The sequence below is a fragment of the Canis lupus genome, chromosome 26, assembly GCF_048164855.1.
Source record: "Canis lupus baileyi chromosome 26, mCanLup2.hap1, whole genome shotgun sequence".
Lineage (NCBI taxonomy): Eukaryota > Metazoa > Chordata > Mammalia > Carnivora > Canidae > Canis > Canis lupus.
The window spans coordinates 2683538-2707621 of NC_132863.1; the positions used below are offsets into that span (position 1 = coordinate 2683538).

General features: G+C 46.5%; 2 long non-coding RNA genes across 4 annotated transcripts in view; one reads left to right on the plus strand and one right to left on the minus strand.

Moving 5' to 3' along the window:
* Positions 1–1447: 1447 nt before the first annotated feature.
* On the plus strand, positions 1448–24026 carry LOC140617960 (uncharacterized). 2 transcript variants are annotated; one of them, XR_012018106.1, is made up of 6 exons: positions 1448–1747; positions 5715–5923; positions 10909–11096; positions 16662–16820; positions 18637–22834; positions 23838–24026. It is a non-coding gene; the product is annotated as an uncharacterized lncRNA (long non-coding RNA). The 2 variants fall into 2 exon arrangements; XR_012018107.1 differs by lacking the exons at positions 16662–16820; positions 18637–22834; positions 23838–24026 and adding an exon at positions 11437–12167.
* The window catches only part of LOC140617961 (uncharacterized), a 49358-nt gene continuing 45446 nt past the window's right edge, over positions 20173–24084 (minus strand). The window contains exons 3-5 of one of the 2 annotated variants that reach the window (XR_012018109.1): positions 23904–24030; positions 21122–21281; positions 20173–20645 (exon numbers count right to left, since the gene is read on the minus strand). This is a non-coding gene — a long non-coding RNA (uncharacterized lncRNA). Of the gene's footprint in view, positions 21282–23903; positions 24031–24084 lie in introns of both variants that reach the window. The other variant, XR_012018108.1, reaches the window with a different exon arrangement.

Sequence of the window (24084 nt, forward strand, 5' to 3'; positions counted from 1 at the left end):
TATCTTGCAGAGCTTTCTAAAGCCTGGATTTTGGTGATCACATCTCTGTGGTATTTTAACATGTCCTCCTATTCTGTGTATTGTCTTCACATTGATGCTTAGATATAGAAGCTAGGTCAGCTTCAGGAATGGGTTTGTTGGCTGGGTGGTTGATTTTCACAGCCATATCATAAGGGGTGTGGAGTCCCTCTCTCCAGAGGCACAGATTGTCCACTGGTCTGGCTTTTTGCTCTGTTAGCAACCACTGATGATCATTGCCATTATTCGGTGGGGGGACAGCCAAATATTGATATTTTAAATTTATTGTTATGATCTAATTTATTAGCTGGAATATTTTTGTAAAAAGGAAATTGGCTTCATCCACTATTGTGTTGCCCTAAGGTACAGCTCTTCTAGGAAAGGCAGGACAAATGCTTTCTTCAGTCCTTTTATTCACTATTTCCTTTCTTCTTCTTCTTTTTCTAAAGGAGATATTTCTCTAAAATTCTCCAAAAGTAAAAGTATCTGTTTCTTTTTCTTTTTTTTAAGAGGATTTTTAAAAAAGATTTTACTTATTTATTCATAAGAGATACAGAGAAAGGCAGACACATAGGCAGAGGGAGAAGCAGGCTTCCTGGAGGGAGCCCGATGTGGGACTTGGTCCCAGGACTCCAAGATCACAACCTGAGCCAAAGGCAGATGCTCAATTGCTGAGCCACCCAGGTGCCCAGAAGTATCCGTTTCTATTGCTGGGTAACAAATTACCACAAATTTAACAGCCTATAGCAACCTGCTTTCGGTATCTCCCATTTCCTGTAGGTCAGGACTCAAGATGTGTCTGAGCAGCCTGTCCTCTGCACAGTCTCACCAGGCTGCAGCCAAGAAGTAGCTGGAGCTGTGGTTTCCTCAAAGACTCAGCTTGGGAAGGACCTGCCTCCAAGCTCACTCAGAGCATTGGCAGGACCCATTTCCAGGGGTTAGGAGACTGAGGGCCTTGCTTTAGGGGGCGAGTATGATTTGTCCACCAGTGTCTAATAATTTTGGTTTTCCATGTGTGTTTTGTATCGTTATGAACTTAGATACCTAAACATTTTTGATATTCCATGCTTATTTTTTGACTAAAGAATTCTTTGTAATCTGGGGCAAACTTCTTCCTTCCATCTTATTTCAAAGACAGATTTTTGTCCCCAAAACTTGGCCCCACAACCTCTGGATGTCGCATAAGCATTGTGGACACTGCTGTCTCTGTGTGTTTCCCTGGCATGGTTTGTGATCTGCTTCCATCAGAATCAACTAAGGTGCTAATTAGAAGGGTGGGTGTCCCCACTCTGGCCCCCAAGATCAGCTCTTATAAATCTGGGGTGGAGGCCAGGCTTCTGCTTCTTGTAGGAGCCACCCAGTCATTCCAATGCATGCTAATATTTGAGAAGCTCTGACATCATAATCCCCAGTGTGAACATTCCTAAAATGTTAGACAGGAGGCTGTGAAAAACATGTGACTGTTTGTTGATATTTGTAACTTCAGTTCAACCAAAAGGAGTGACTTTAGCTAGATCTAGTAGAATACTTACTGATCAATCTTTCCTTTAGGAAGTGAACTCATGGGAAGTAAAAGTACTTTACTATGAAACATCTTGGGGAGAAATGTGTCAATTGTCGCCTGCTAGACTTCTTTTGCACATAAGTCAAGATCTGCTGCAAGCAGAAGAAAAATGCATACTTTCTGCTAAGACTAGGGACTGATTTCCACCATCAGAGCACGTCTCTGGTAAGTCATCTTAAAAAGAAGAACAAGGCCAGGGACGCATGGGTGGCTCAGCGGTTGAGTGTCTGCCTTTGGCTAAGGGTACGATCCTGGGATCCTGGGATGGAGTCCCACATTGGGCTCCCCACAGGGAGCCTGCTTCTCCCTCTGCCTGTGTCTCTGTCTCTCATGAATGAATGGGTAAAATCTTTAAAAAAGAAAAAAAAAAAAGAAAGAAAGAAAGAACAAGGCCAGAATGAGCCATCCAATGGAGAGGAACCTGTGCCACACTACAGATAGTCCTAATGAAAGCTGGATCCATTCTGAGCACCTCTGTCAGGAAAGAGAGATTTGCCAGACTCAGTTTGGTCATTTCTCTGAAAGCAGTCTGTAAAGCTTCATCATTTCATTTGGTGTCACGATCATGTGTGCTGTGATTTCCAGAAGCCCAAAAGCAGCTTCAGCTGACCTGCACAAGGCAGATTTCTCCTCGCCCCGCAGACTATAAGTCTCCTTGTTCACAAAGCAGTGATGTCTCACAAAACCTTGAAGTCACTGAGGAGTTCACAAGCCAAAGTGACTTCCAGAGCTGGGCACAGAGACCTGTGGGTAGGCCTTGCCAACGTGGACAGGGTCAGCCCGCTTGGGCCAAGGTTGGCAGGTTGGGCACTGGGGCTTCCGAAAGCCCTGGAATCTCCTCTGCACTCCCTGTACCCACTGTTCACACCCCCACAGGCTGCCTCTAAGATATTGGAGCCTAAAGCCAGAGCACAACAAGAGGCCTGTCTACTGCAGATTTCAATATTTAAAATTCTGAAGTCGCACCAACAAACTGTTAAATGAAACAAATTTATCTTGCTATCTTGATAAATATACCTTCCTCATGACCCAGAATTCCTGGAAGTCCAAAGTTAGGGTCCTCAGACTCTTCCACGTTCCTGGTGGAACACAGCATCTGTGGCAAAGCTCCTCTTGGCCCTCGGCCCATGGTAGCCTCCCTGCTCCTCCTGCCTATCTGTTCTGCACCTCAAGGGGTCTCGTGTGCTCGTGCATGATATCCAGGCGGCCTAACCGTGCAGACCCACCCCACAAACATCCATCAAACAGCCAAGGCCACACTTTGGGGTCAGGGGCACCAAGGGCTATTCCTTCCATAGGAGGACAGGCTATTCAGGAAAGAGCCCACCCAGCACTGCACATGTCAGCTATTGAGAGTGTGGTCCAGAGGCAGGGGTCACAGGTTCTGGGTGGATGCAGCCCTTAACTGTAGACTCCTTGCTCTTTGGGGAGAGAGCCAGCCAAAGCACAGCCTCCTGATTTGTGGGGCCCGGGACATAAAGGTATAAGGGTGGTGGTACCTTTCCTTAGGAGCTTTACTTCTCAGAAATGAGTCAGGGGACAGGCTCCTACCAGACTGATCATCACTAACCTTGGCTGAGGAGATCAACCTTGTGAATGAGAACAGACACTTTCATTGAGGCAGTGTGCCTCTGACATGTTAGGACCATCATTCCTGCATGATCTGGGCTTTTCTGCAATTTCTGGTGCTTGGGTTCTTTGAGTTTCTTTCTTACATCTGGAAACGGTGGGAATAAGCCCCACTTTCATTATTCAGGTTAAAGGATATAATGGGGTCTGTGACATTGTTAGCACAATGTCTGGCATTTATTTTTTTTATTTTTTGAAAGATTTTATTTATTTATTTATTCGAGAGAGAGAGAGGCAGAGACATAGGCAGAGGGAGAAGCAGGCTCCATGCAAGGAGCCCAATGTGGGACTCAATCCTGGGACTCCGGGATCATGCCCTGGGCTAAAGGCAGATGCTCAACCACTCAGCCACCCAGGTGTCCCCAGTGTCAGGTATTTAAGCTACAAACATAGGTAGTTTTTTTAAAAAAAAAATAGGAGGTGGAGTGTCCATCAGTGCAGAGAAGGAATGCTCTGGAAAGAGACGGTGCCTGGTGAAGAACCATCACCTGCCAGGAATAGAGGGCTATAGGGGCAGACACGTCTCTTAGGCTTCTCTTTCGATAAGCATGGGAACATGGGCACAGGTGCCTGAAAGCTCCTGCAGCTCTTCATTTGTCGGGGAAACGGAACAGCAGAAAGGGCTACCAGCAGGTGACCCCATGGGAACTGGAGCCTCATCCTGCTGTGGAGCCTGAGAGTGGGCTGTTGCACACACTGCACAGTTGTCTTGTTGGAGGGCCAGGTGGGCTGAGGTTCATGACTGGCTGGTGCCTGGCCCCGGCCTGAGCCCAGAGGTGTCGGCGCACACAGTTGGATGTCAGGATGGCATGTGGTGAGGGAAGGCCAGGGGTACGACGGGCACTGGCCGCCGCTGTTACTCCACTGTGTTGTAGCAGATCCAGCCATCTGAGAAGAAGCTTCCCTCTGGTGACAGAAAACACCCTTAACTCTCAGATAGCCTATTAGTCTATAAGGGGAACAACTTCTTGCCCTTTTCTGATGTGTAAAGGCCAGCTGAGAGGCTCGATGAGGGAGCAGAAGAGTACTTTCCTACAAAGTCCTCCTGAGTTAAGTCCCTGGCATGATTCCTGCGTGCTGAGGGAGTGTAGGGCACGTGGGCTACAGTCCCAGACTCTACCACTAGCTGGCCCTGAACCACTCTGATCGTTAGCTCCTTAATTACAAGTTTGAGGAAAATGCAGTTGACCTTTGAACAACATGGATTTGAACTGCATGGGCACATTTATAAAAGGATTGATTTTAATTTAAAAAATTTTTATCAAAAAAAAATTTTTATCCTTTGCAAGCCAAGCAATTAAAAAATGTTTAATTTAAATTCAATTTGCCAACATACAGTATAATACCCAGTGCTCCTCTCATCAAGTGCCCTCCTCAGTGCCCATCACCAGTCACCCCAACCCCCCGCCCCCTCCCCTCCTGCAGCCCTTTGTTTGTTTCCCAGGGTTAGGAGTCTCTCGTGGTTTGCTTCCCTCTCTAATGTTTCCTCACTCAGTTTCCCTCCTATAAAAACAGTGCAATACCGAAAGTGCATTTTCTTGTCCTCATGATTTTCTTAACATTTTCTTTCCTCTAGTTTACTCTACTGTAAGAATATAGTATATGATACATACAACACACAAAATATGGGTCAATGACTTTTATGTTGTTAGTGAGGTTTCCAGTCAACAATAGGCTATTAGTAGTTAATTTGGGGGGAGTAATAAGTTACATGTGGTTTTTCAACTATGCGGGGTGTCAGTGCTCCTAACCCCTGTGCTGTTCAAAGGTCAACTGTGATGACTTAATATGTTTGTTGTTGCTTAAGAAGGTGTGAGCCCAGAAGAGCCTTCTGTAGGGGGGAAGTTTGCCTGCATGTGTACAAAGCTCAGGCCCAGGAAATTCACTTCCTCTTGACTATGTCTCTCGTCCCAGCCTGCTTCTCCAAAGGTCCTGCCGCATGAACCTCAGCAAATGTCATGGGATCGAGTCCCAGGGCTATGGGAGTAGTTTGGAGGTTGTGATAGACAAAGTCAAAGGTATCTGTATCTTAACCCCCACAACCTGTGAGTATCTTATGCTACATGGTGAGGGAAGACTAAGATCACAGACGAAAATAAGTTTGTTGGTCAGCTGAACTCAAGATGGGGAGATATTTTGGATTATCTCGAAGCCGCAATGTGATCAAAAAAGGTCCTTGTAAGTGAGGGAAGGAAGTAGGAGGGTCAGGATGATGCAGCAGGAAAAACACTCAAACCTCCAGTGTTGGCTAGGAAGACAGAAGGGGCCATGGGCTAATGGATACAGGCAGCATTTAGAAGCTGGGGGAGGCAAGGAGATGGTTGTCAGGAGTCTATAGGAGACATGGCCCTGCTTACATCTGGATTTTAGCCTCATGAGTCCCATTTCAGACTCTGACCTCCAACACCTTAAGATAACATATCTGTGTTATTTTGAGCAACTAACTCATGCTAATTTGTTACAGTAGCCACTGAGAGCTAATATAAGGGTCTTTCCTTTAAAGATACCAGAATGAGAGCAACTGTGTCCAGCTCCCCTCTTTAAAGCCAACCAAACACAATAAGAAAAATGAGTATCAGAAAACTCCATCTAAGAAACTAAGGCACAAAGAACTTCAAAGTACAAGGTTGGAGAAAATCACCAGCTATCAAATTCAATGAAAAACCATATGTGTGTGTGCGTGTGTCTGTGTGCGCATGCCAAAGAAAAGAGGTAAGCAAGATAAAAACACTTTTTTTAAAAAATAAAAAACGATGGCTATAGTTGAAATCACATGGATATTATCCAACTTATGCTGACTGCACATGTTTGGATGCATAGATATGTAAGCACATTATGAAGGAGAAATTATTAATAGTGTCATCTCAGAGTAATGGAACTTGGCATGATTTCTACTTGAAATTTTTTTAACTTTTATTTTATTCTTCATTTTAAAGCATTAACTATAGTTTTTACATACAACTCCCTCCAAACTATTATTATAATAAGGAAACAAAAAAAAAAAAAGGAAGCTCAAAGCACAAGGGTAGAAATAAGATGAAGAACTAACACGAAAAGCAGATGAATTTAAGTAATTTGGGAAGTATATTTTGTTTAAAACTGTGTAAACAAAATAGACTGGCTGTTACTCTGGAAACATAGTATCTGTATTTTTCCTTATCTAGGAAAAAATACTTGTGACTTCAAAAGAAAAAGAATATCTAAACAGACAAGTTGCCATGAAACAACTGAGAATGTTACTGAAGGTCTGTTCACCTCCACCGAGGTCCAGATAATTTTTATGAAATGTCACGAAACCCTCAAATTTAAGTAACAGATAATTCCAATGCATTGTAAATGTTCTAGGTAGATAAAAAGAGAAAGCTATGTAATTACTTTTATTCAGCAAATATGATGCCAAGTCCTGAGAAAACACAAAAATCAAACAATAGACAATCTTTTTATGACCATTAATGAAAACATCATAAGTGAAATACTAGCACATACCATCCGGGAATACATTAAAGAAGACAGGAAACCCCACCATGTAGGGTTCCTCCTCAAAATGCAAGCATGGGCCAAGTTAGGGAGTCAATTACCATTCATATAACTTTATGTCTGACTTAGCAGAGCCTGAGGCAGGCATTCTTACACAGATGCTTTCTCAGGAGAGCTCTAAGGGGCAGGAGCAGGTAGGAGACACAGGGTGAATAGGAGTTTCCTCTGGAGATCAGCTTGGGTCTGATCCGAAGGGGCCCTGAGGGTGATTTGCACCCCTTGCCTGTTCCAGCTGGAGGCCCAGGTACTCCTGGTGCTCTGTAACTGTCCCAGCCCCGCCACGGTGTGGGCTGTCCCCGCCTCCAAGGGATCTCTGGGAAAAGGCTCTTGGGGTCTGAGAGGTGACAACAGTGAGCCCTTGGGGACTGCCACTTCCAGCAGCCGGCAGATGAGCACACCCAGCTTGAACGAAGATCTCAAGTGCGGGACTCGGAAGTGGGGGCTCTACCTGCATCTCCTACTAAGTCAAAAGAGAAAAGACATGCAATCATTTTCATGATCTTTTTCAGGATCAGCAGGCATTTGATGAAATTCAGCATATTTCTGATTTTAAAAATCAACGGAATAGGAGTAGATATTTGTTTCCACAACATGATAAAAATGTTTTGATAAAAATGCATGCTTCATGATGAAATGCTAATAACATTCCCATAAAAGCCTCAAACAAAAATGTCAACTAATGTCACGCGATAGAACATATTCTTGAAGTGCTCTTTAGTGAAATTAACCATAGAAGAAATATTGAGGTCAAAAATACAAGTGAGGAGGTGAGTTATTATGTTTGCAGGTAAAATATATTATGTATGAAATAATAAAAATAACTGAAAAATTATTTTAGATAATGAGTAGTTCAGTCAAGTGCTTGGCTACAGATTTAATTTGCAAAAATCAATAACTTTATAAAAACCAAAAGCAGTTGGATAAAATGGACAAAATATATCCCATTTATATAGCAAATAAAAAAAATTTAAAAACTCCAAAGAAGAAAAAATGATCCTTGTGATGAAAACTTAAAACACCAAAGAGAAAAGAAAAATGAACAGTATGACTACATGGAAAGATATTCTCTCTTCTGGGGTTGAAAATCCTTCATATTATCGACTTGAAACTGTTCTCCAGTTGATCTATATGTTCATGATTGTCTAAATAAAAATAGAAAGATAGTTTAGTTTCAACTAGATAAGCTGGGTTTTATCTACAGGGAGTTCCTACAGAAAAGGAAAGGCAAGGGAAATAAAAGGATCAAGAGGAGATTCAGGCACAGAAAATTCAGATGTCAGTGTCATAGACGTTGGAGGTGTAAGCGATGTGGTGGTTTGGTGTATGGACAGATACACGGGCCAATGAAGAGAACTGAGAGCAGAATATTCCTGAATAATATCAGAGCTTCTTTTGTAATGAAATGGCATTTCAAATACATACAGCAGGAAGATTTTGTCAGTAAATGAAATTAGAGAAGTAGATAACCATCTGGAAAAACACTAAATGAAATCTATAACTTTCCCCATCGATCAAAATAGACTCCAGATGTAACAAAAAATAAATATAATGTAAAACTGTGAAATGATGGGAACACGCAAGCATTCTCTTATAGGTGTGTGATAAGAAAAACTCTGCTCACATAAAATACAAATTCGGAAGCCATAAAAGACGTAGGTAAAAAATTTAAGTAGATAAACATTAGAATTGTCTGGAAACTAAAAAGAAATATCATAAATGAAGTCAAAAGGCAAATGACAAACTGAGGGAAAAGGATGCACACACACAGCTCACAAAGGGTTAACTTTAGAGCTATCTATTACATTTTAGTTAAAAAAAAAAAAAACCAACACACTAGAATCTTAAATAAACTCCATCCATCTATGTTCCCTACTAAAAAAAAAAAAAAAAAAAAAAGGAGTTTGCTGGGGTCTGACTAATGGCATGTGCTATGACTAAATTATCCAACACAGACTTGAGAATCAAGTGCCAGAGCTGTTGGAGCTGATAAGGAACAATCTCCAAGACATATTTCTAAGTGACAAAGTGTGCGCATGACAGGACTGCACATATATGGACATGTTTATATTTGAAGAGAAAACCGTGGAAGGATGTACTGGGAGTCCTTCCGACTGGGACCCTGTGGGAAGGAGGAAGCCTGGAGCTCTGGAAGAGGAAGGGAACTAATTTCATTGTATTCCTGTAAATAAGGCTGGAACTTCAAGTCGCATACATATGTGCACATCCACTTTTTAAAACTTGCTAGTTCTGCAGAAAGTCTCTGGGAAATACATGGCCTCCGGCACTTGCCACAGGTGCCAATAGGCCTCGCACCGTCGGAGGAGGGTGGCCGCCAAGGGAGCCCAGTGTGAGCCACCGTGGCCCTCCCACGGAATGGGGGTTGAGCTGGCAGGCACCCCTGGGAGGCCCCGCCACGTATCTGTCCTCTGAGCCACGTCAAGGTGAGCTCACAGGAAACCAAGTCACTGGTTGCTCTCTGCAGACCTGGCCTTGCGGAAGGCTCCTAGAAATCCTGCCCCGTGCATTAGCTTTCCTGCTAGTGAGAAGGCAGACTTCTTGGGTCCAAGGGCAGGTGAGCAGCTTCCAGGAAGGAGAGGACATGGGGGCATGAGCCCCCTGGCAGGCACAGGGTTCATGGTTAGCCACGCCCTGGCGGGAGGCAAAGGCCACACATCACAGTGCCAGCCCCGCTCTCAGGACTGAGGGCCCCTCTGTGCCTGGGACCTTGCTCCTTTTCTCCCACCACGCAGATTGCACAGTGCCTGGCTAAGGCACTTGGGTGAAAAGAACGTAATTTAGCAATTTGGTTCCACCCCCATTTTTCCTCCAAACGTGGGGCCTTGTTTCCAAATCTGTAGATACTGTTTCTCATCCTGAAGAGGATGGGTGTCAAGGCCCAACCCTTTCCCCAGTCAAAAGCACAGTATCCTTTAAAACCTAGCTCAGATCTAAGGACCCCAAGACTTTTCCTGACACACCTCCTTCCCATCTTCTCCCAGACTCTAGTCACATTTTCTCTTCAATTGATCAAGCTCTGTCTTGATTTTCTTAACCTAGTCATGAGAGCAACACTGCTTTTTAAATCTCAAAGCCCCGTGGCTTAGTGAGGCCTTCAGGCTGCCAGTGAGTGGGACTGAAGTGAGGGTAGGAGCAGGACCTCTGGGGAGTTTTAAAGACATCCTGGCTCAGACAGGTGGATGCAGGGCTGGTCCAGCGCAACATGAGGAAGGAGTCCAAAGGTGTGCCACTTACCTGTCCCCTGTCTCTGCTGGAAGGAAAGGCCCCTAGAGCTCAGAGCATCAAGGAGTCGGTAACTCACTGAGGAGGGCGCAGTGAGTGAGAAAGAGGAGCACCAAGTGGGACGCCTCTGTCGTGATGCATTTCAGATTCAGAGTGGCAGGGCGTTCACCTCTGTTGTGTGCAGCAGAATCTGGAAACCCCCCAAGTCTCCTCAATAGCAGAATAGATTTAAAAACCTTGGCACGTTCACCCAGGGGGACACTTAACCAGGACATGAAGTCCAGCCGTCGACCACCGCGTGCAGTGTGGCACGGTCTCACAAAAACCGCTGGGCAAAGGAAGCTGAGGCAAGAGCGCACGCCTCACGGCTCTGTAGGTGGGACCCCCCAAACTGACCGTCTCCACTGTCGGGGTCCAGAGACACTATCTTGAGGTGACAATGTTTGAAGGGGGGCCAGTGGTCCCTGGCATGGGGGCCTTCTTTTTCTTGCCTTGGGAGTGAGTGGGTTTGGGGAGTGAGTCCAGCTGCTGAGAACCCAGCAAGCTGCTGCGTTACGGCGTGTGCCCTTTCCCAGAGTGAGTTACACTGCAGAGAGGGGTGATAGTGCACAAAGGAAGTTACCTGTTCTGCCTTCTCAGGAAGCATCTCACCCTTCCATCCCCCACCCACCACTGCAAAATTCACCCAGCACTCCTCTGAGTGGGCTTGGCACCGTGGAGAGGAAAAATGGTGCTGATGTCATAGGCTTTCCTTGTTATTTTAACTCGCCTTTCATTATTTTTTGTTCTTGCTTTAAATGAGCTCTTTTTTTTTAAACTTCCTTCCCGGCATTTGAGTCATTTCCCAAGGTTTTTGTCTGCTTTAGATAAGGAACTTAATACCCAAGATGGACTGTAACTTATACATTTTGTTTCTCCAGGGGCTTTCTACCCAGATATAGACATGAATTTGGGAGAAAATCAGGTATGAAGTCAACAAGCAGAGTTTGCAGCAGGGCAGGACTCTAAGTATGATCAACTTCACCGAATCTCCTGATACAAAGAATCGTGCTGTGTACAGACGAAAGCTTACTTTTCATGACATGAAGGATCCTGTGATTTGAGGAAGGTACTTTCTTTTTTTTTTTTTTTTTTTTTTGTATTTTTTTTTATTGGAGTTCGATTTGCCAGCATGTAACACCCAGTGCTCATCCCGTCAAGTGCCCGCCTCAGTGCCCGTCACCCAGTCACTCTGTTCCCCCGCCCTCCTCCCCTTCCACCACCCCTTGTTTGTTTCCCAGAGTTAAGAGTCTCTCATGGTCTGTCCCCCTCTCTGAAATATCAGAGAAGAAGTTACTTTCAACTGCCTCCCATTTTCCAGCAATCCCAAGGGAAGCACGAGTGCTCCGAGGTCCCGCAGCTGGTGAGGGCAGGACCTGGTTAAAGCCCTGGGTTTCTTGCCTCCACAGTGTCTTCCTTTTCTGATTCACAATCCTAGTATCAGCCCGGATCAGAATCAGCATAAGTGAACATACGCTCTGGCACGAAGAGAAAAATCTCATGAGCTGGCATGATGGGAAAATGAGACAGTTACCGCTTTGCCATTGTTTGCTGATGGATAAAATAACACACCCCATTCCTGGCTTTATCCCCACCCTATTATAAGGATTCCTGACAGCATGGGATGTCCAAACCGGCCTTCAATTTCCCCTGCTTGCCCCCCTGACCCTTATCTGGCCCTCAGTATCCCAGACTTCCCCCCCGTAAGGGAAGTCCACTCCTGAGCTTGTGGAGTTACCCACACCCCACTGGTGGTGGATATGCCATGGGAATTGCAAAAATGTCATATAGATGTAAGAAGTGGGCATGGTGGGGGTCAGCAAACTATGGCCTATGGAGCAAATCCTGCCTGCTGCCTGTTTTCGTAAATAAAGCTTTATTGGAACACAGCCATGCCCATCTGCTTGCATATTGTAAAGTGCTTTTGAGCTACAAAGACAGAACTAAGCAGTTGTGACAGAGTCCGTGTGGCCTGCAAAGCTAAACATATTCATTACCTGGTTCTTTATAAGAAACATTGATGGCCTTGGCCAGTATAGAGATAGCTAAGTTATTTGTCTCGGTGTTGTGCTAACACTTTAACAGAACCTTGTGGAGATAATGGCTGCAGAGGTGTGGCTGCTGTGCTGACAGTTGGAGGCCTCCTCGTGGGTTAATGGAGGTCACGTTGCTTACTGGTCCTTTGGTGGCCCTCACAGACATGTTCGATGGCTTCCTGTACTTCCCATACATTGAGCTTGCCCCCTTCCTTTCTAGGGCCTGTAGCTCGGTCCTACCATGAAGCTGTGGGGCACCAGGGGACCAACTCTGGCCTCAGTTCTGAGACAGTAGTGGCTGCTGGCAGGACTTGGTGAATGGGTTTGGCTTGTCTGGAGCTAACAGGTGATGGAGCAAATTCCACCTAGATTTTATGCGTGTGTGAATAAACTTGTGCCCAAGACCCTCTCCTTTTAAAAAAAAAAAAAAAACTTTTAATTTGGAGATCCTTGTACATTGACATACAGCTTGTAAGAAATAGCACAGAGGGATCCCATGTTCCCTTTACTAAGTCTTCCCACTGGTAACATCTCGTAGAACCATAACACAATATCACAACTGGGATACTGACAGTGATGCAGTCAAGATAGAGCATTTCCATCATCCTTGATCCAGGGACGCCTCCTGTCCTTTTACAACCATATCCACTTGCCTCCCACCCCCACTGCCACCATGGCAACCAAAAGTTTTGTCTTTCCTTGCTGAAATTTAATCATTTCAAAATTAGTATATACACGGAACTATACAGCATGTGACCCTGGAGACTGGCTTTTGTCCTTCGGCATTATTCTCTGGAATTGACAAGTGTGCCAATAGTTCTTACCTTGTTATTACTGAGTTGTATTCATGTATTGATGGACAGCAGTTTATCTAACCATGCACCAGTCGAAGAACATTTGGGTTCTTACTCGTTTTGGACTATTATGAATAAATCTGCTATCGACATCTATGTACAGGTTATTGTGTGAACATGGAATTCATACAGCAGTCTCAGAGGGGCTGGACTCAGACAGGTAGGATTCAGGCGGATGCCCTTTCCTGATAGTCTCCAAACACATGTGGCTTGTTAGGTCGAAATGAATAATCACCCATCCCTGAGGGATGTTTACCTGGGTGCCGCCCTTCTGTCAGCCTCAGGTCTGTGTTAGAATTCTGCCTTCTCCATAACTCCTGGCCCATCAACACTCCTGATGCCATCATCAGGCTTGGTCCCACCATTTCTCCTGGTCCCAACACTGTTCCTGACCCCACCAGCACTCCAGTCCTCTGAGCACTGGAACCAGGTCACATTCTTACTCCCGGTTCCATTGTCCCTCCTGATCCTACCATTATTCCTACTCCCATCATCACTCCTGGTTCCTCTGCCACCCTTGGTCTCATCATCAGCCCTGGTCTTGTCATGACCTTGGATCTCATCTCCTGGTTTCACCATCACTCTCTCTCCTGGTCCCCTCATCCCTTCTGGTCCTATCCTCATTTCTGGTCCCATCATCCCCCCTGGTTCCACCATCAACCCCGGTCCTGTCATCATTCCTGACTCTGTCATTCTTGAGTGCATCATCACTCCTGGTCCCATCATCAACCTTGGTCCCACCATCACTCCTGGTTGTCCATCATTCCTGGGTACACCATCCCCTAGTTTCACCATCAACCCTAATCCTGCCATCACTCCTGGCTCCTCTGTCATTCCTGGGTACATCATCACCTCTGGCTCTACCATCACTCCTGACCTCACCATCACTTCCAATTCTTCCTTCATTTCTGGGTGCATCATCACTCCTGGTTCCACCATTGCTCCTGCTCCCATCATCACTCCTGGGTCCTCTGCCATTCTTAGTTCCTCTATAACTCTTGGTTCTACCATCACTCCTGGTCCCATTATCACCCCTGAGTGCATCATCATTCTTGGGTCCATCATCACACCTGGTCCCATCATCACTCCTGGCTCCTTGGTCACTCTCGAGTGCATCATCATACCTGGCTGTATCATCCCTTTTTGCTCCTTCATCAGCTTTAGATCCTCCATTGACTATTATTCCTCACTCCTCCATCACTCTTCCAAGTTGGTCTTGGGTGCGGCATTCCAGCTCAAAGAGGATTGCCATTACTCATCCCACCATGTGATCTTGGGAGGACCTCCCTTGCAGGTGAGTAAGAGGATTAATGAGACAAAGTGTGAAAAAGCACTTTGAACTCCCAGTTATCATAGGTGTGTGTTCTGCTCAGATGTCCTGCTCAGCCTAAGGGCTTTGTGCATGGCAGTGTACAAAATTATCCAGGTAAATGCTAGCTGCTAGGAAAGAAGTTTCCACTGGAGCTACAGTTATGTTCTTCTCTGGAGGGGAAACCACAGCTCTGTTCAGTGAGTGTATGTTGAGTACTTAGGCTCTTCCAGGACTTAGAGTTCTCAATGTGGTATAGGTGTGTGTGTGTGTGTGTGTGTGTGAGACAGAGAGAGAGAGAGAGAGAGAGAGAACCCTGCCACCCTGCCCAGGCCTCACTGACAGTGAATCTGATTTACTTGGTCCAGGCTGGGGCTTGGCACTGAGGTTTGTCACACCCCCACGGTGATTGTCATGTGTGACTGAAAATGAGCATCATGCCCAGCATCACCACAGGAGCCAGGGGAAGTGGTGCTTGGAGGTTTTCAGTCCCTGGTCTGCCTCCTGGCAGCCTTAGGGATGCATTTTGTCTCTGCCTTGACCCTCCTGCTTTTGAAGGTGGTAATATTCAATCTGAACACTTCACATCAGAGAGACTTTGCTCCAAATGGGGATGCCTTAAAGGATGATGAAAACTGAGTGTGACCAGATGGCTTTCTTCTTGCTGTTTCCTCTTCTGTACTTGTTCTAATCATCACCTTTGTGTTGATGTTATTCCTTTAAAAGCATTTTACAGTGTATTTCAGACAGTGGGCTTTAATGTTTTATAAAAAGTCACACAATAAGAAAGTCACCACTTGAGTGGTAGACCTTGAAAATAATATCTCAATGTCAACCCTACTTCAGAAATCTAAGAACCCTGATGTTAGCAAAAGAAGGCAAGCACAATGGGATCCTTGGTGTGTCTTCCAGGATGCACTTATGCCCATGACCACAGGATGGTGGAGATAGAGAAAGCAGCCTTTACACAACTTGTGAGTAGGGGTCTGGTGGGCCATGGTGAAGGCCAGCATAAGGAAGTCATGAATTCTCTTTCATTCCCGTTTACGAATGGAGGAACTGCAAGCAGAAGGGGCCAGGAACCAGCCCAGCAAACTTTCCCCTATTGTTTTTAAATTTGAACATATCTATCTCTTTCTGAAAAGTAAATACCTGAGACAAGTTGGCAATGTGCTTCCTAAATGTCCATTGGATTTCCCAGCTGAACAGGCCTTCCCCTGCTTGATCCCATTTCTCTCCATGCTCACCCTAGAGATTCATCAGTTAATTCACCAAATAGTTACTACTCCTTGTAACAGGCACCAGGGACCAGTGATGACAAGAAAGACAAGTTTCCAGCTCTGTTGGGTTTACAGTTATTAGAGGGAGACACTGTGAATCACATGCCTATGTGAAGTTACAAATATACGAAGTTTCAAGAAGAAGAGGTGCAATGTGGGGAGGCTTGCTCTGACAGCAAATAACAGGGAATTTGGATCTACTCTGAGAGGATGGGCACAGCTTCACCAACACTTAAAGAAGTTAAACAGGTTAACTGGTTTACTAGTTTATGTGTATGTAGGCATGTCTATGTGTGTGCATCAGAGTATGTCTATGTATGTGTATAAGAGTGTATGTGTATGTGTGTCTAGGCATGTGTGTACTGTGAATAGGCATGTGTGTATATGTGTGCATACAAGGGCATATGTATGTGGGTCTGTGTATATAGGAATGCGTAGGTATTGTAGATATGTGTGTAGGTATGTGTATAGGAATGTGTGTCAGTGTATTTATATGCATGTGTATAGAAGTGTATGCATGTGAATATGTGTAAGCATGTATAGGAGTGTGGATATGTGTGTATATGGGGGAGCATGCATGTGTGCATGTATAGGAGTGTATGCATAGGTTTGCATGGCATATGTATGTGTAGATGTGTGTATAGGTATGTATGTAGGTGTGCATGCATGGATGTGTGTAGATGTGTGTGTAGGTATGTGTAAAAGACTGTGTGTGTAGGCATACGGGTGTGTAGGTGTGCATGCATGTGTGTGGGTGTGTATAGGACTATGTAAGGATGTGTATGAGTGTGCAGGTATACACACATATATGTGTATAGGCATGTGTATAGGAGAGTAGATGGGCATGTGTGTAGGCGGGTGCAGACATGCATGCATGTATGAGTGTGTACGTGTGTGTGTGTAAGCAGGCTGTTGTGCATAGCTTGCAAATGCCCTGTGGGAGGAGGACCCGGCAGCCCCCAGAGCTACGGTTGGAGGATGCAGAGATAAGAATAGAAAGGAGGAAAGTACCAGGACTAACCAGGCCATGTTAGGGTTTTGGTTTTCCTCCCAAGAGCAGTGGGAAGCTGCAGCATTTTGTTGTGGCATATGTGTGTGGAGGCGGAAGAAGAAAGGGCCAGGGTCATACTTTAAAGTGATTTTCCCTTCCAGCAGGAGCGTGAGAGGCAAGAGCCGAAGAGGCCTCCCATCAGGAGCCCAAGGCAGAGGTCCCCCTGAGCAGTGGTGGGAGTGCTGCACGGGAAGTGACTGTGCAGGGAGAAGAAGGCCAGTTTGGGCTCGATGGCATCTATGAGATGTCGGGCGAGGTGGAAGGTAGGCAGGGTCCCTGTGCATCCTGTGTAACTGTGTGCTTCAGGGGGCCGGGCAGAAAGTGATCACAACTTTGGTCTTGCTGACTTGGAGTAGTCCAGGTGAGAAGCAGGTAGCTGGGTCAGGAATGGGGGTGTTTGTGGGGGTGAGGTCATGCAGGGAGACACAGGGACCCAGGAAGACAGCCACCGGGAGAAGAATCTACGGGGATGCGGACTACCTGGTGTCCTTGAACAGAGGATTTCAGAAGAAAGTCAGAAGGTTGAGTAATTGAGGACCCCATGGGCTTGGGTCACCCATGGAGGTTAGACCTTAGTGGGAGCAGCTTCAGGTCATCACAGAGGCAGAAAAGAGAGAAGTGAGAATGGCAGGAAAGCAGAGGTGACATGCAACACTGTGAGGACCACAGTGGGGGCAGGAGGCAAGGGGACATCGGCCGGGGTGGGGACACGCTGTCCTGTAGGCACATTTTCGCAGCATGTTTCAGGTGGGTGCAAGGACCTGGGGAAGCCAGCCTTGCCTACTGCTGACTCACCCTTTTCAGGCTGTTCCGTGGAGCTGAAATGTCCACTACTGCTCTGTACCTTCACGAGTCATTTTGCTGCTCCAGTTTCTTCTTCTGTGGAGAAGAAATCCACAGAAAACCTCTACCGGAGCAGGTCACCCACATCCTTTATGACCCTACATTGATCCATTGAATGATACAGTTTCCTGGTAAAGCAAATGACTGTCCTTTTGCACCCCTACTGCCTCTAACTTGAAATGTAGAGTTGAATGGAAATACATATGTTTCCGAGAACTCTATGGAACCAGCTGGTTTTGCAATGTGACAACCCAATTCCTGCAAACTTGTCACCATTTAAAATTATAATTGTCTGGAGGGGCTCAGAGATGAATCACTAACACATCAAAGTCACTTCTGCCTTTTCCAAGTGTGTGCTTGCTGGATCCCTCAGGTGGAGTGCCAGGAGCCTCTGGGTGTTCCAGATTTAACTTTTTTTAGGAAATCATGGGGAACTGTCCATCTGTGTGATGTGGCAACATTGTGTTTCATCCCAAACAGGCTCCCATCCTGCTTCCAGGGTGGTTCTGAAGTGGCTTCTGGATGTTGGAACCTGCAGCAGCCTGGTGTCTCACCTTCCTCTCTGCCACCCACTTCATCCCCATGCAAAACAGGAAGGTGGTGGCAGGTGCAGGCACCAGGTCTCTAGCCAGCTCAGGCATGTGTGCCATGGCCCCCTCTATGCTGTCTACTGCTCCCTGCTGTCACTGGGCCCCGAGGGGCAGGCAGGCTGTTGGAACATAGACAAGCAGACAAGAGCTGGTCTTTCCAAACATGTCTATGCTGGCAGTTCCATGCCACCATCTGGAATATCTGCCCATATAAAGAGCCATCTCCCTCACTGTCAGCCCCTGGCAAGGGAAGGCCTACTTTTCCATGAGCAATAGCCCCACTGGGAGACTTTTCTCTCTTTCCTCTCTTTCAGTAAGGGTGGTGGAAATAGCTTGACCCTGAGAACTGATGTGTGGGGATTTGCTTTGGCAAGCAGTCAAAGCTCTGCACACCCGGGAAGCACTTGAAAGGTTTCTAGGTCAGCTCTTGTCCCACAGGTAAAATCTTTAGGACTCAAAAATCTGGAATGAATGCTTTTGACTGCAAGTAATAGCCAAAGTATAGGTAGTTCAAACAATCAAAAATGCTAATCATTCCATGTAATGAGTCTCAGGTGGGGTGATTTCAGGGTCGGCTAACGCAGCAATTCAGTGATGCCTTTAAGGTCCCAGGTTCCTTGTCATCTCTTATTTTCCACTTTCCCAGGCATGCCAACTTGTCCTGACCCCAGCAACTTTGTAGACCAGTGCTCACACAATCATTCAAGAGGACAGGAGGACCTTTTTCACATCTCTGTTTGAGGGCAAGTGGCTATCGCTCTCCTCCTTCACACCACGTGGGCAGCCTGTGTCACAGGTCTGTCTGCCTTGATTCAGATGTTGGTCAGGGTGATGGGCATGTTGTCAGCTCAGGCCGGGATAAAGGAATCTCTGAGGATCTTCTGGAGCTTATTGCCAACAGATACACAACAGAGTTCCTCTCCAGAAGAGTAAGAAAGAACATCTGTTGGAGAGGCATCAAGGAGTCATAGGATGTGTTTAGAAGGACAGCCCACGCCTCACTTCATATAGAGAGAAGGACAAAATTTTGGATAGACCCCAGGTGACTTTCAGCTGAAGAATGATCACAGCTTTAGGTAGAAGATAGGTGGGTTACCAGGATGCTGTTTAGTGGAAGTGAGGCCCCAGGGCTACCGAAGCCAGCACAGCAGCACCTCTGAGCATGGTTGCCATGAGGTCAGCATTGCTACACACTCTGATTTGTCAGGAGCAGCCAGAAATCCAAATGTTTATGCAAAATCTTACACTTCTAAATATTGATAAGTAATTCAAAATTTAAGAACACTGTGACTATGATAAAAAAAAAAAATGTCCAAGAGCTGGACCTAGCCTGGGACCAACAGTTCTCATTCTGGTAAAGAGGCTCCTGGCTAGAAGTTGTTATAAGGCTTTGCTATTACTGATTGTCACCAACCGGGACTGACACCTCTGGCTTGAGAGACACCGAATATTACAGCACTATTACATTCTCCCAGGACTGGGGATCAGGCCACTTCCCAGCTTTTATCTTCTAGAAAGAACTGGGGAAAGGAGATGAGACAAACCAAAACGCTCATAGGAAATAGGCTGGGATGGGTCCTGTCAGCAGGAATGTTTCCCTTGCCATGCTGGAGAGAGGTAGGGCATGGGTCATGTAATTCATAGTTTCAGATGGAAACTAGACACAATCCAGAATGTTTATGGGAAAAGCAGCAGGGTGATGAAACTTAGCCACCGGTGAAATAAAATTAGACAAACGGGTGTAAGCATGGGCAGCTAACTACGTGATGGGACTCCACCTTCACGGAATCCTCCGGAACCTGAGACGTGGGGCCTCGGTACACCGCGGGCCATCTCTACTTTGACTCTTGTCAGTTTTAACAGGATTTGGTGCTGGTATTGGGGTGTCAATCAGGCCTTCTTGTCCAGGACAATGCAGTCACGGGTGGAATGTCTGATTCGGAAGGACTTTTCTCTGTCATCAGGCCCTGGGTTCCTCTGCACACCCACAGTCTTACCATGTCACCGACCTCAGCAGCCAGTACCTGCTTGTGTTACCTGGAGGCACTCCCCAGGTACCGGTGCAGCAGGACAGCTGTGTCCCTACCCCGTCCTGGTTGCCCTGCTTTCTTCTCCTTCTCCCCTGCCCCTTGCCAAGCAGACGCCGAGGGAAACAAAGCAGCTTGTAAAAAGTTCAGTTATTTGCTATTTATTTAAAAAGGGATATAAAAAAGTCACTTGGTTTATTTTCAAAATGACTTAATAGCACAAAATTCAGTCAGCTGCTTTTTTATGAAGTGTATAAGCTGGAGTCATCTTTATCTGTTTGCCCCGTAAACACCACGACAGAGGTGACCAAGGTGGGCTGGTGGCCCGGCATGTCTTGCTTGGCTCCTTCATGGTCTGCCCCCCTCCCGCTCTGTGGCAGAGGGTCAGGGTGTCACCACGGCCTTTTACAGATGGAGAATTAAGGACACAGGAGAGTGGAGTCAGTCCCCTGAAGTCACAGAAGAGAATTCACAGGGTGCCTTTATCTAGAGCCGGGGCTCTGACCTCTCACCTCATACCTCGTGAGGACTGGGAGGGTTCCACACTTCCATGGAATAATCTGGATCAGTCAGGAAGACCAGATTCTGGGGACGCCCCAGGATACTCAGGGAGCTCTGTAAGCCCTGGCTGCAAAGTAGGAAACCCAGCACTTGAAGGGCCAATGTGAATGCTGCTCAGGTGGCAGTCTGGCCCCCAGCTCACCTCCAGGAGAGGTAGGCCTGGCTCTGCTCTCATGCCACTGTCTGAGCGGCAGTTACGCCAGGGCACCTAGCTGTCTTCTCCTTCACCCCAGCCAGCAGGGTTAGGGCCTCTGAAGAGAAAGTGCCCCTGCAGAGAAGCAGTCCCCAGCTTGCACAACAGGGGCAGTGGGGCCGAAATGCCCGTGGCAGCTGGGGACCCCAGTGACCAGCATGATGACAGATTGGCACAAGGCGTGCCACTGAAGGGCACCAGGGGTGGGAAACTGTGGCCGCTGCCATCCCACAGCAGTCAGAGAAAGCTCACCAGGCACATGTTGAGCTCTTGGGTCACAGGGCCACCTTTGAAAATGCACGCCATCCCAGCACCCTACGTATGTCCACTTGGGTTCCCGGGTTACAGACCCTCTGGCGTGCCCTCCATCGTCTCTGCTCTGAGTGGCTCCTCTCTGGAACGTCCCCCAGGCCCTTGCAGCATACCTTCTGGCATCCCTGGGTCCGGGGGCAGTGCCATGGAGCCTTGTGCTACCCAGGAGTTGCTTGTGGTGGCTGCTTCCAGAACCAACTAGAACAGAAATGATAACCATAATCCTAAAACTGTCACACAGTGGATGTGAGACTGTTCACGTGGCTGATGATGGCAACTGTGGGTGAAGCGCGGATTGCCAAAAGCTTTACGAAGTCATTTCCTTTCCTCCACATGCTTCTGGGCTGTGCGACATCATTCACACATGAGGAAACTGAGGCCCCAGGAGGACAGATATTTGCAGAGTCACATGGCTGCAAGTGTCACATTTGCTAGCAATCATAGCTACAGAAGGTGGGGATTATTATTATTCCTGTTTGTACTAAATCGCTTGAGTTTGGGGATGCCAACTGTGGCCAGGCAGCAGTCCGGACCTGGGAAGATGGGGCCCGGCTTTTCTGTGTGCTTGTGGAGGAAGGCGCACGGCTCCTCTCCAGTCCAGGCTCCCAGCTGCAGAGGGGGGTCTAGCACCTGCCTACCGGGTCCTGGGCATGGGCCTGGACCTACCTGGTGCCTGGCAAGTCCTCTATGGATGCTTGAGATGTCTGCCTCTCTAGGTCGCCTATATGCTTCTCGGAAACCCCCAAGTTTTCTTACTCAGCTTCCTGAAGATAATAAAATTCTATCTGTTCAATCTATGGGACCTCCTTTCAAACAATCATTGTATTACTGTTCTCATTTTGTGGAGAATCAACACTTGGAAAGTAAGATCAAATAGATCATTTGTAGTTCTCTAAAATTATATTGTCTAAATAGGGCCAAATTGTTACAACAGCATATTGGAACCACGGAGAATGCTGTAAATGCCAAACGGACCCTGCAAATCGCCCAGCTCAGCCAGGGAAGCATGATTTACTGCCTTCTATTTCATGCGCAGAGCTGCTGCTGGAGATGAAAAGTGTAAAAAGATCCTGCCGAAAAGCACCATTCCTCTTTGTGATTTATCTCTTTCCAAAAGCTGGGGAGCAGCTTTTGCTCCTCAAAGCCAGTTGCCAGGAGGTAAACAGCAGTTAACTTTTAAAACAACATGCAGCCCAGTCAAGTTTTCTATAAATATTGTGCATCATGTTAGAAAGCTATTTACTAAATGTGGAAAAATCAATAATTTTCTAAAGAAGAATGTTTAATCAGCCAAGTAGCCAAACAAGACTTGAAAGCAGGGGAGTCTTTGAAAAAGAAAAGCTCCAAGTCTCTGCCAAATGTAACTGGGTGTTTCTGTCCTTTTCATCCTTTCTTCAATGGGGCCAGGCCTGGAGGTATGGTGCCTGACTTTTCTCTGTCTCCTTGCAATTCCAGTGACAGGGACTCTCGTCTCCTGAGGGTCTGCCCCAGCCCATGCAGGAAGAGTGTACAGCTATTGTCTCCTTATATTTAGTGCTCACAGCATGATGTCATCGTGACTCTTATTGTCCCCATTTCATGGAGGAGGAAACCAACATCTCTGCAGGTGAAGAGGTTGGATCCAATGCCAAAGCCAGAGAATGCCCAACCCAAGGCTCTAACTCTAGTGACAGAGGGAGAGTCTGGATGGTCTCAGCTGCTCAGCATCCTGGTGTGGGGCAGCTCACCTCTTGCTGTTCAGACTGTTGGAGGTATGAACTCATTCAACCCCCTCAGAGCCCCTGGAGATGTGAGGTTGCATTGTCTCCCACTGCAGCTGAGGAAACAGTCACAGAGTGTCGTGCTACACAATGACGAACAGAGCAGTTCAGCTGCTTGCCTAAGGTCACATAGCATAACTGACAGAGTGATAACTGAACTGAGGGTGGATGTATTTTTTTCAACGCAAAAAAGCTGGATGATCTATAACCCCCGTCCCCTCGGGAGAAAGAAGGGTGTTCTTGTGAGGTTCTGCGCGTCTAGGCCTCCCTACCCCAGGCTGGGTCAGTGCGATGGCATGCTCGCTCCTCTGTACCGTGCAGCTACTTTCAGAAATCATCATGTCAGTATCAGTATTAGCGGATTTCCTTTATCTGTTCTTCTGTCTTAAAACAATGTATTTTAAAAGTTGAAGCTTCAGTTAAAAAGAAAAAAAATATTCAGATTCAGTGAAATATCTCTGTTCCCTTGGCTTAAACTTCCAACCACAGATACTCCAAGTGGCCACAGAGAATGACAGAAGACAAGTGCCTTAAGTTCTAGGTGGTCCTTCTACAGACCCTATGCTGTCACTGTTTGCTGAGAATCTGCTGCAGGAGCTGGACACTGAGCCAGCCCACAGTGCCCCTTGACCGAGACCTTGCTCCACAGGTCTGTGGACAGTGTGGTCCTCTTGGGCTGGGGTCTCACTTTGCAACTGGGAATTTCCCAAATAGACCTCCACAGAAAATAGAGTGTTTAAAAGGATATGTGACTATAGGTGCTGACTTGAAGCCGGCATGTATATTATTAAAATGACAGTGACCACCACAATTGTTTAGAACATAGAACAATGGAAGTTTTGTGTTCATGTGTATGTATGTGTGTGTGTTTTTGAGGAGGAGGCTTTTACCATTGACCTTGTTTAGAATTGGTAGGACTTGGCAAAAATAAAAAGACAATAAAAAATGAAACCGTCATTTACTCAGTTTTATTCCTGTTTGACTTTTCCTGAAGATCCTTCAGAATACATGGCTCCTCCTCCCTGGAACACTGTGACCACCACCTCAGGCCCCTGCTTACCTGGGCCACCTTTGGGAAGTGTCCATCCCTTTCCAAGAGAACTGCAGCTGAAAGTGAGTGGCCAGCCAGCTTCCCCTGGTGCCTGTTTTCCCTCTCTTCTGGGGACTGTCTTCTCATTCTCTTCTCTCTGGTCCAAAATCAGGAAGTTCTGAAACCCATGTCCTCATTTTTTTAAAAAAAT